This window comes from Gorilla gorilla, chromosome 16, assembly GCF_029281585.2.
Source record: "Gorilla gorilla gorilla isolate KB3781 chromosome 16, NHGRI_mGorGor1-v2.1_pri, whole genome shotgun sequence".
Classification (NCBI taxonomy): Eukaryota; Metazoa; Chordata; class Mammalia; order Primates; family Hominidae; genus Gorilla; species Gorilla gorilla.
Window position 1 is genome coordinate 4,592,545 of NC_073240.2, and position 11,608 is coordinate 4,604,152.

Genomic DNA, 11,608 nt, shown 5'->3' on the forward strand with positions numbered 1-11,608 from the left:
CTCTGCCGGCAGCCCTCCATGGCTCCCACCTCCCTCAGGGTCAAAGCCCAAGTCCTTCCTGAGGCTTGCAAGACCCTGGATGACCTGCTGTATTCCCTCCCTGCTTGCTCGTCCTCCCTCTCTTCCCCTTGCTCACTCTGCTCCAGCCACGCAGGCCTCCTCGCTGCCTCAGAGCCTCTGGACAGGCTGTTCCTTCAGCCTGGAATGCTGTTCCCTCAGGTCCCCAACTCCCTCTCTTCCTGCAGCCCTCCCTGACCATCCTGTTTAAAATTGCATTCCAGCGAGGCGCAGCGGCTCACACCTGCAATCCCAGCACTTTGGGAGGCTGAGGCAAGCAGATCACTTGAGTCCAGGAGTTCAAGACCAGCCTGGCCAACATGGTGAAACCCCGTCTCTACTAAAAATACAAAAATTAGCCGGGCATGATGGCGCATGCCTGTAATCCCAGCTACTGGGGAGGCTGAGGCAAGAGAATCGCTTGAATCCGGGAGGCGGAGGTTGCAGTGAGCTGAGATCGTGCCATTACACTCCAGCCTGGGTGACAGGGTGAAACTCCATCTCTAAATAAATAAATAATAAAATTTAATTTCACGCCGTCCCTGCTTTCTCTCTTTCCCTGTCACTTGTCAGCAGCTGACTTCTCTACGTTTTACTTATTTTTTTCACCTGTCTCCTGCAGTAGACTGTAAACTCTGTGAGGGTACTGCCGTCCATCTTGTTCCCTGTTGGATTCCCAGTTCAGTGCCTGGCACATAGTAGGTGCTTAATAAATGTTAGTGAGATGTATTGTCTCTAGAGGCAAGGATTGGGCTGCTCAGAATATTTTTCTGGAGCTCTAGCGGTGCCTGGATGCAGGGGAGGGAATTTCTGGGTCAGAGGTGAGCCCTGGCAGGGGCAGGAAGAGGCACCAGCCAGACACTGGGCAGAATAGGGAAGCCTTGAACACCAAGGCAAGGGCTGTGTTTTTTCTGCAACCTGTGTCTTTCTGTCTCCCTCTTTCAGGTAGTCTGGGTTGGAGGAGGCAGAGCCATGACCAAGGGGACCTGGGTACTGGCTGAAGGAATAGGCTGGGGTAGAGGGCACTTTTGGAAGGCACTTCTCCCGCCTCCCGGGAGCCTAGATCTCACTCCAGGTAAGTAATTGTAGTAGTTGAGAAAGAGAAAGGACCTTAGAGATTGTGGAGACCATAGATGGGGAAACTGAGGCCCAGAGAGGAGAAGAGACAGATGTTATTGACCATCATCCCCCTCCATACACTTATGCTTCTGGCCTCTAGGGTAGGGACATGGCCTTGGTGTCTCATTTCTTTTTGGACTAACACGTGGACCAGAGCCGTGTTGCCCCTGACTTGCTGGGTGACCTTGGGAAAATTGCTTCTCCTCTCTGGGCTCTGTTACCTGTCTCCTTACAATAAAGGATTGAGCTTTGATTTGGCTTTACTGCACTCTTTGCCTGCAATTCCTGTGACTGCCATCAGGTGGCAGAAAACAGCCAAGTTCCAAGAGAATCGCTTGAACCCAGGAGTCAGAGGTTACAGTGAGCCGAAATCACGCCATTGCACTCCAGCCTAGCGACAGAGCAGGACTCTGTCTCAAAAAAAAGAAAGAAAAAAGAAAACAGCCAAATTCACCAGGGGCCATCCCTGTTCCTCTTAAAGGACACAAGGGACATCCACAGGAGGGGATGACTGCAGATGTCACTGTCCGTGTCAGGGATGTTAGGTAAAAGGAAAGGACAAATGGCTGGAGAACTGGTGTTTCACCCTTCCCTGGTCCTGGACTGAAACGGGTTTACCCTTCCCCTCCTGTTGTTCCAGGGTCTGGGCTCCCAGGTGGACCGTGAAACCCTGGCCTGACCAGCTGATGCACACTGCTTCAGACACTCCTGCTGGAGCCTCAGTCCCTGACATGGACCTAGGACATTTTTGCTCCTGCCCAGCCTATCGGGAGGGAGCCTTGAGCCTTTCAGCTCTGCTGTGTGACTTTGAGGTTTTTGCTCCCCTTTTGGGGCCCTGGGTGCCCTGTCTTCAGTGGAAAGCACTGTGCCACCTTGGAAAGCTCCCATGGGCAGCCAGAGGGCATCGCAAGAAGAGAAGCACAGAAGGGGCAGGAGAGACACTCAGAGGCACTTCCACTCTTGCCCAGGACATTCTCCCAGCCACACCTTTGCCCAAGCCGTGCCCCCTGCCTGGAGCACTTTTCAACCTCTTCTCTGCAGCTCCAATACACCTGGGATTGCAGTCTCCTCCAGGAAGTCTTCTCAGATTCCCTCCTTCCCAGCCAGAGAGCACCTAGCCTTCTTTGGGGCCCCCACAGGCCCTTTGTGCAGTGAACAGCCCTGGCTGGGGGTGCAGCCAGTCGTGTCCGAACTCTCCAATGACTAAGCGGGGAGATGTGGACATCCTAGCTCATTCTCAGGCCTCCAACTGTGCCCCCATTTCCACCCCCAAATACCTCCCCAGGAAGCACCTGTGCCCACCCCCTGGGCTGTTTCCCCCTTCCCCTTAAATCCGGATGCCTCGTCTTGCATAGGGTCTTGGGGCAGCGGGGAAGGGGGTCTGAAGAACTCTGGCCAAGAGGACGAGGATCTGGGGGTGGGGAACTGGGCCTAGGTGTGGGAGGTCATCGCGGGGCATTGCAGGGAGTGCGTTGTGGGAATTCCGGGTGGAGACCCTCAGGGCAGTGTGCCGGGCCTCCATTGCACCTCTGACCTGCAGCCACGTCATTGTTGCGCAGCCCCTGGGGAGGGTCTTTGGGGAGGGGGTGCCGAGGCTACGCATGTCCTCGAGGGCTGTGTACACTCTCCAGGCACCATGGGCGGAGGCGCCGGAGCCTGGGAAGAAATAATGTTTTAATTAAGAGTCCTGTTGGCTGCAGGACTCAGAGCGTGGACAGGTGGATAGTAAATCACCACCACGGGGACAGCCGCGCCCAGACTGTGCGTTTGCTTAGCTCGGGGACAGCACTTGGCCCGGGGTCTCCTGCTCGCCTCCCTTCAGAGCATCTGCCAAACTTTGGGCATCTACCCTGCAATTCCCGCTTGGCTGAGAGGAGGGGGAGAAGGAGGGGAAGAGAGAGGAGCCCCACTTCACTCCGGCAGGCAGACCTGCTGGAGCTGCTTTGCAGAATGACTTGGGTCTTGCTGGCCCCTGGGTGTGCCTGGAGGGGGGTCTTCCTATCCCCCTCCACCTCTCCCCTTGGTGCCTAACCCAGGACTTTGTCCCCAGAGACCCACTGTGTGCTCCCTGGAGCTCCTCCTAGAGCAGAGTCTGCTGCTCTCTGTTCTGCAGAGGGTAACCTGAGGCCCAAGGAGGTTGTCAGGGACACAGAGCAGGGGGAGGCAGCCCAGATCCCTGCTCATGCGTGAACAGCTGGGCCACATGCGTGTATCTAGAGCCTGGGTCCCCTCTGTCCTCATTTCCCCGTGCATATTCAGGGACCTGCCTCTTCAAGGTTTGGCAAGAAAATGGGGCATTTAATAATCTCCCCAGTTTCATTCCTTGGTCCTTACTCCATGCCAGGACTTGTGCACATCTTTTTGGAGCCCTGTCTCACTGGATTGACAGCCGGCCGGGCGCGGTGGCTCACGCCTGTAATCCCAGCACTTTGGGAGGACGAAGCAGGCGGATCATGAGGTCAGGAGATGGAGACCATCCTGGCTAACACGGTGAAACCCCGTCTCTACTAAAAGTACACAAAAATAGCTGGGCCTGGTGGCCGGCACCTGTAGTCCCAGCTACTTGGGAGGCTGAGGCAGGAGAATGGCATGAACCCAGGAGGCAGAGGTTGCAGTGAGCCGAGATCACGCCACTGCACTCCAGCCTGGGCGACAGAGCGAGACTCCATCTCAAAAAAAAAAAAAAAAGATTGACAGCCTCACTGCTCAGGGGCCGGGATAACAGCCCATTTTACAGATGGCTTTCGGCTTGCCCAAGGTCACCACCCTAGCCTCTGAACTGAGGCGTCCCCAACCCATGCCGGGAGCTGGTGGAGGAAGTGGGGAAGGGTTTCCCGCTTCTCCACTGGGGGTGGAGGTGGGAGAAAGCATTTTCAGGGCGTTTTGACATTTAACAAACAGTATGCAAATCACACGCAAATCGCATGCTAATCATCACCCATTTCTTAAGCCTCGACAGCGCTGGCATGTTCTGAAATGATAATGTTGGACCTGTCCCTTGATGATGACCTGGGTGGGGAGGTGCACAGCCTTTTCCTTCCTCCATCTTCCCTTCCCTTCCCTTCCCATCCCATCTGTTCTCCCTTCCTTCGCCCCCTTCCTTTCCTCTCCCTCCCTATCTTCCATTTTTCTCTTCTTCCTTCACATCATTTGTCCAAGGCCTCCCTGGCCTGAGATAAACATAAGTTGCAAAAGTGGCTTCCTGCAGCCCATTTTCCAGGTTGGGAAACTGAGGCATGGGCCTAAGGTCCCACAGCCACACCGAGGAAAGCAGCCCCCACTGAATGTCACCATGCACCAAAGTGCATGGTCCTTGTGACACAAAGAGGGGAGATGACAGTGGCTGGAGTTGTCAGAGCTGCTCTGAGGAAGCTCCAGGCCTGACAGGCTTGACAGGGCCAAGGGGAACTATTGTGGAATGTCTTGGCCTTGAATGACAGGCTGCTGATTTTGGATCTGGAGAAAGCTCACACTGACTCTTCCTGCTCCCCCAGTCTGTTTTTCTCCTGCTACTCCATCCATGTGTCCCTGAGTTTGGGCCACAGTCCCTCCACTTGGTTTGCATGTCCCACCTTCTTTGTTTGGCAAGCTCCTATTCATCCTTCAAAGCCCTAGCTTCAATACCTGCTACTTCACGCAGCCATTTCTTATCCTTCAAGGAGAGCCTACTTCCCTCAAGGACCCTGCTGCTTCCAGTCTCACCTTCTGACTCACTTGGGATGCACTGAACTGGGAGGTCTGTGTCTCCTCCCAGCAGAGTCATCACTACCTTTGGGGCCGCAGGATCACCCAGCTTGGAACTAGATACAGAAATGCTGTTTTGAGAGTGTACTGAATAAAAGATTACATGTTTGAAAACAAGATTGAGTTTAAGCTTCCTAACTTGGCCTTGGAGCTCTCTTGGGCTTCATTCTACCCCATCTATGGTTTTGGGCTGAGCTCTACTACCTTCCTCTCACAGTGTTACTGCACTCAGAGTCTATAAATTTACTGAGTATATCATAGACTTAGTAATTTTAATAAAGATTTTAAAGCTCCTGTGGGGAATCATATTAAAATATTCTGCTTACTTTTTATCAAAGCCTCATTTTTAAACCTTTTCTCCAGGAAAGGTTGGCGATTTTGGCAACTTTGTCCTTCACTTTGAATCTACTCCTAGAGACCCAGGGTCTTCCCCCCGTCATCATCATGCTGGGTAATTAAGACCAGACCCAGATTCAACCTTTAAATGTTCTCATTCCTCACCAATCATTGCACTTCAACAAAGGAACGTTCCAACGGCAAAATCCTTTAGAAATTATAGGAATCTCTCTCCCTCCCTCCCTCCCTCCTTCCCTCCCTCCCTCCCTTCCTTCCTATTTCTATTCAATTACTTTCAGCAAATATTTTCTAAGAATATCATTATTTCCTCAACCTTTAATTCATAAACCACGTATATCTTACAAAAACAATTAAACATGAATCAGAGTAGGAATTCGTTTCATGAATAAATTGAAAATGGAAAATTTCAACTCAGTAAAGCAATTCTTGTAATTTTGAAAAAAGTACTACTGTATTTCTAAAATATATTAGAGAAAAAAATTATTACTAATAGCCATGTGTATTAATCAAGATGTCATAGGGTTAAATTTCACAAATTTGAGTAAAGGAACTAGTGTTCATATCCTCAAAAGATATACTTAACACATTCATGAGTAAACACCTTATAATGAAAACATAATATAGGTTGTGGTAGCATCAAAAATAGGCATTTTATTAGATCAATGATACACAGATCAAGCATATTATCTTAAGCAAAGGAAAATTGCTACAATTAATCAATTATCTTAAATTACCAGGAACACTAATACATTCAATACATTTTCAAACACAAAAAACTTCAGTCTTTAGCCCTTTGTGCATTCAGTAAAGATGACTTTGTTAAGAGTTTGCAGAAATTGTTGATCAGTATTTTTTTACTGTTAGGTATTGTGATAATATGTTAAGCCATAATATTAAATGACTTAAGTGCCTTAGAAGCCATTCTGTCTGTTTCTAAGAGTTAAACAAGGTAATGTATATTTTGAATTTTGGAAACACACGTATAAAGTGATTTCTTGCAAGAATTAAAGGCAGATTTTGTGAATAGATCATTTACTATGGTGTGTATGGGCAGTTTGAAATACTTATGCTAGTAGAGCATTGAAAGTCAAAACACTGGAATCTCAAATTAATAATAAAACAATCCTACTGTGAAGCATAAGTGGAAATGATTGGAAGATAAGTGGTAACAAATTTATATCAGGAGAAGATGCCATGTAGGGCATGTGAGATAGTCATATATATGTATATATATACACACATATATACACGTATATATCTGCGTATATATACATATATGTGTGGATTGAATCATGCAAACCTCAGAAAATGCAGGCATAATTTAAAACTCAGCTGTGTTAAAGTCGTATTAATAAAGTCTATAAAAACTACAGTTGTACTTCCAGTACTTTCATCTGTGACTCGCAGAGCTGGCCTTTTGGTATGAGTGTGAGGCTGCCCTGCAAGGTCCACCTGCTACATAAACTGAGTTACGTAGTTTCCCATCAATCGGGCTGAAGCAAAGATGATGCATCTGTTCTCTTTTCCTTACTTTACTACAGTGATTAACTATTTTCACTGTACCTTGAATCCTTTTCTCTCTGAGCTTCTGTGCTTGCTAGCTTTTCACCAAACTCATTTGCCTTCCTAACCGAGTGCAGCAGGTAGACAATAACACTATGGTCTCGTTAGTTCAGATGGCAGGTGGGTTTTAGCCCTGAATCCAAAAGATAATAAATAGTATAATTGAAAAGATCAGTAAGGGCCCAAGGAGAAGGGAAGAGGAAGAAGGAGAGACACATTTATCCTGTTTCAAAGGAAGCTTTTCAATAAAAGAGGCACATGAGACAATTTTCTACATTTTTCATGTGTTGAAACACCACAAACCTACTAAAAAATAGAACAGATAATTTTCTGGGACTTGGAAGAACTTGATCTAAAAAAAGCAAGCATTTGTATGCTTGTGGAAAAAACAAACTTCACTTCTGTTCCTGTGCAGTAATCTCACCAGTGACTAGAGGAAATTAGCATGGAAATACCGGCTGTTAGCATTAGGATTTGATTTTTGCAAAGGATAAACAAGGACTTTTTATTTTATCTTTGCTTAGTGAGCAAACTGGCTCCAGAGAGATGCAAAACTTTGTCAGCATTGTGCCTACAACTTATGTCACAACTCCAAGAAACAAGGTGTCAGCCCTGATGGTGTTCACACCAGGAACTTCATAGCTGATTCATTTCTGCCAGGCCTCCCCCTGGCCCAGGGTTACACGGCCACAAGGGACAATACACCCTTTGGACCATTTGTGGTTTATGAATTGTAAATCCAAAAAGAGGGAGAGACAGCTTGACTGAGCCCAAATTATGTTACAATAGATGGTAATGAATGTCCTGCTTCAGCAGGTTAATAGAACCCCTGCTTACTGGCAGTCATTCAAGCTCTGTCTCTCTCATCCGTTTTCTCTCCTGGCCTTGACCCTAATCCAGCAATTGCACATCCCCAGCTGCTCTTTAAGCTGCCTCATTAGCAGTGCGCCATTGGGCAGCTCCCATGACAGTCATCCAATGGGATGAAAGTGACATGGGGCCAAAGACTGTAACTGATTGGCAAGCATGGAAATGAAATATGAGACAGGGTTATAGGAAGAAAGCTTTTGAGAGTATTGCAAGGGGCTGAGCAGTTAAGGAATTTTAGGCACATGTTAACCTCACTATTCAGTATTTTGGTTTCTTAAGTTTAAAAAAAAAAAAAACCCAAGAGACCACACAATTCTCTACTCTACGTAGTCATAAAGAATACATTTGATATTAAATATGATTTTTAAAAAATGTTTAAAACAATTTCTTTCTCTTTATAAAATGGATACTTCAGCCACAGAAACAGTTTAAGCTGCCTTAATATTTTCATAAGATTTTTAAAAATATAATAGTTTAAGACTGCGGTTCAGAAATATGTGATTTTTAGAACCATTTAGAAATGAGCAAAAGATATATGTATTATTTGGGAGAATCTACTGAATCTATTATCTATTATTTTCCTGTCATAAATATACATTATATTTTCATAAGTTCTAGCAGAATGTAAACTTGTGGTGATAACTTAGTTCACATTCTGTTCTTCAAAACATAACTCAAAGTACTTTCTTCATCACATTAATTGTATATTACTGAATTTATTCTAGTTATTTGAGCAACTCATGTTATCCCCCACCTTAACTCAATACTCATGTGATGAACTTCACAAGATGAATCATTTTAATAATTTTAATTTATGTTGGTTTTAATTGCTCTTTGCATTATGTTGGTCAAATTCCTCTAGATCAAGGTAAGTAACCTCTCCAGCTGTGTCAAAACAATGTTTGTCATGTTTTATAACTTACTTCCTAGCTTTCAAATATTTAAATGCTTAAAGGCATTGCCATTTTTATTCACCCAATAATTTTTAAGTGTCTACAATGAGCCAGACACTGTTCTATCAGCCCCAGAGATATAAACATAACTCTAATATCGTATTGTTCTCAAAAAGCTTACTTTCTACAGCAAAAAGACATTTACCGGCTCATAAAATAGATGATGATAAATGCGATGGAAAAGAAATGACCTAGGGTGTCATAGGAGTCTGGAAGAGGTATGCATATTAAGCATCTCTGGAGTGGTTAGAAAGGCTTCACCAGGAATGTGTATGTGAACTAAGTCTTAAATGATAAATAAGTACATATTACCAAGTTTAAGGTAAAATAAGGAAAGCAGAAAGTATTTCAAGCAGAAGGAGAACCACATAGAAAGGCTCTCAAGGCCCTCCGGTACATGCTTTGATAAACCCTTTGACTGTAACAAAGAGATGTTATAAAGCTAGCATATGTACACACATGGAAGTAAGTGAACTGTAAATTCATGGAAATCCAAGTATAGGAATCATCATAGGCAGACTTCATTGGTTGTGAAACGTGCATGATTGTGGTCATGAAGAAGCATCATCCATGACCCAAGTTAGGTCCAGAGACCAAGTGACAGAAATATACAAGGATTCAATCAGATGCTCTGCAATTTCAACTCAACTATGTTTTCTAGTCTTCTCTGTTTAATTCACTTCTTTATATTTACTAGCCCATTCTCTTCACAAATCTTTTAAGAGAAGAAACAATATTGTTTCAGTAGTAACCAAAACCCCAGTTGCAGCTTTTCACAGCAAAGCAAGTCATAAATTTGTATTAGCTGCCCTTGGATCAGATGCCCTTTTATGCTCACGTAAATTGTGATTAGGGAGAAGGTAGGAGAAATGGATATCATTCAGAGCCTAGGGGCTTGTAGCTGCAGCAAGGGCTGTGGGGGAACAGTTTTCTTTAGGAGGCTTGTTGCCACGACAGGCAAGGTGGTGGTGTGAGAATTCTGATAATAAAGGCTTTGAACAAGTGCTGTGATACGGACCATGTGAGAGTTTTTTAAACTACAAAGTTAAACAAATTTTGCATTGCCAAAAGTTAAAATTTTACCAGTTACCTGTGTTATAAACTATCCAACCTCTCTAGAAATTAATTTTCCTTTAAATATAATGTGTATATTGGATAATTAAAATATTGTTTTATGATTATATGCAACATATACCTCACCCTTCTTATTTTTCTACTAAAGTTATTCTTATCTTTCTGGCTCAATTTTTACATAGTTATCAAAGTCTTTCTTTGTTTACTATTCTACTTCATATTGAATCTCTCTTTATACCTGTAACTTTCCTATTAAGTGCTTAATCACCTACTTAATTTCACTATAATTATTTTATGCATTTACATATTTTTTCCATGATTGAGAGTTCTCAAGGGTAAATATTTTATTTTATATTTCATCTTATTGCCTCTAGATTTCAATGGAATTTTTGTTTTTATTTAAAAGGAATGTAATAAATACTACCTGTTTAAGAAATTGAGTTTGAAATAAATAATTTGAGAAGTACAGAATTGTTTTAGAAGCTATCTGAGGCAGAATATGAAACTAATGTTTTGTAGTCCTTCAGAAAGACACAATTTTATAAATCATGAACAGAAATTGATTATTTTTTCTAGATTCGTTTTGACTTCTAAAAAGTCTTTAGGAAACATTAACATCTGAGAGGAACTTTTTAAAACAGAATGTCTTCTTCCACATAATGATGGTTTCAATAAAACATGCTCACTAATGGCCACAGTCTTTCTTCAGTAAACTAGAATTATTTGCAATCAAGAGTCTCCTACAGCTTATTTCTTCTGCAATAAGAATGAGTGCATTTGGGAATATTTGTCTGCTGACTCAAGCTCTCTAGAGGATAGTGAACTGCCAATATTGATACTCTGCTTTAGCCCTTGTCAATCTACTTTTAGGAAAAGAACTTGCCTTTCTAGGACAGAAACAACAAAAAGCAGTAGATAATTTCTTTTTCTAATAAACTTCGATGACTCACTGGAGTGAGCATGATGAATAGTCAGAATGTAATCATCTGTTTAAATAAAAAGAATAAAAATATTAGTAAAATTTGAAAGAAACTTTTACTCAAATATAACTAACTAAATTCCATTTAAGTTTTTTCTGAATGCCTACCTTACACTATATTCAACTATAATTATATTTTTGAGTGAAACACAATAGCAAGCACATAATCTTGTTATATACCGTTTCAAGAAATGAAAGGACTTCAACATTCAAATTTCTCAGTAAACATTTGTGACATGTTAGACAATGTGATGGGGTATGGTTTGATATTTGTCCCCCCACATCTCATGTTGAAATGTAACCCTCAGTGTTGGAGATGGGGCCTGGTAGGAGGTGATTGGGTTATGGGGGCAGATCCCTCATGGCTTGGTGCTGTTCTCATGATAGTGAGTGAGTTCTTGCTAGATGTGAGTGTTTAAAAGTATGTGGCACCTCCCCTTCCCCTTGCTACCACTCCTGCCATGTGAGATGCTTACTTCCCTTTTGCCTTCTGCCATGATTGTAAGCTTCCTGAGGCCTCCCCAGAAGTAGATCCTGGTGCTGTGCTTCCTTTACAGCCTGCAGAACCATGGGTCAATTAGATTTTTCATCTTATAAGTTACCCAGCCTCAGGTATTTCTTTATAGCAGTAGCAATGCAAAAATGCCCTAGTACAGAAGGATAACAGGAAAACAGATATTTTACATGACCTGCATCCTAAAGAATCTAGTGAACTATAAGAGAGAAAGATTACATTAAATAAATTACTATAAAAGTAAAATGATTGTGATAAAATAAATATATATAAAGTATTATTGAATTACATTTTAGGAGGAATGTTTCTATTGTTGAAAAAAAATTTTTAAATATATATATACATATATGTATATATATGTATGACTACTATGTATCT

At 43.3% G+C, this 11,608-nt stretch overlaps 1 long non-coding RNA gene across 1 annotated transcript; it reads left to right on the forward strand.

Annotated features, from left to right (window-relative positions):
* Positions 1 to 727: 727 nt before the first annotated feature.
* Positions 728 to 3,901, forward strand: LOC129530536 (uncharacterized). Its single transcript, XR_008675883.2, has 2 exons — positions 728 to 1,132; positions 1,817 to 3,901. It is a non-coding gene; the product is annotated as an uncharacterized lncRNA (long non-coding RNA).
* The last annotated feature ends 7,707 nt before the right edge of the window (positions 3,902 to 11,608 follow it).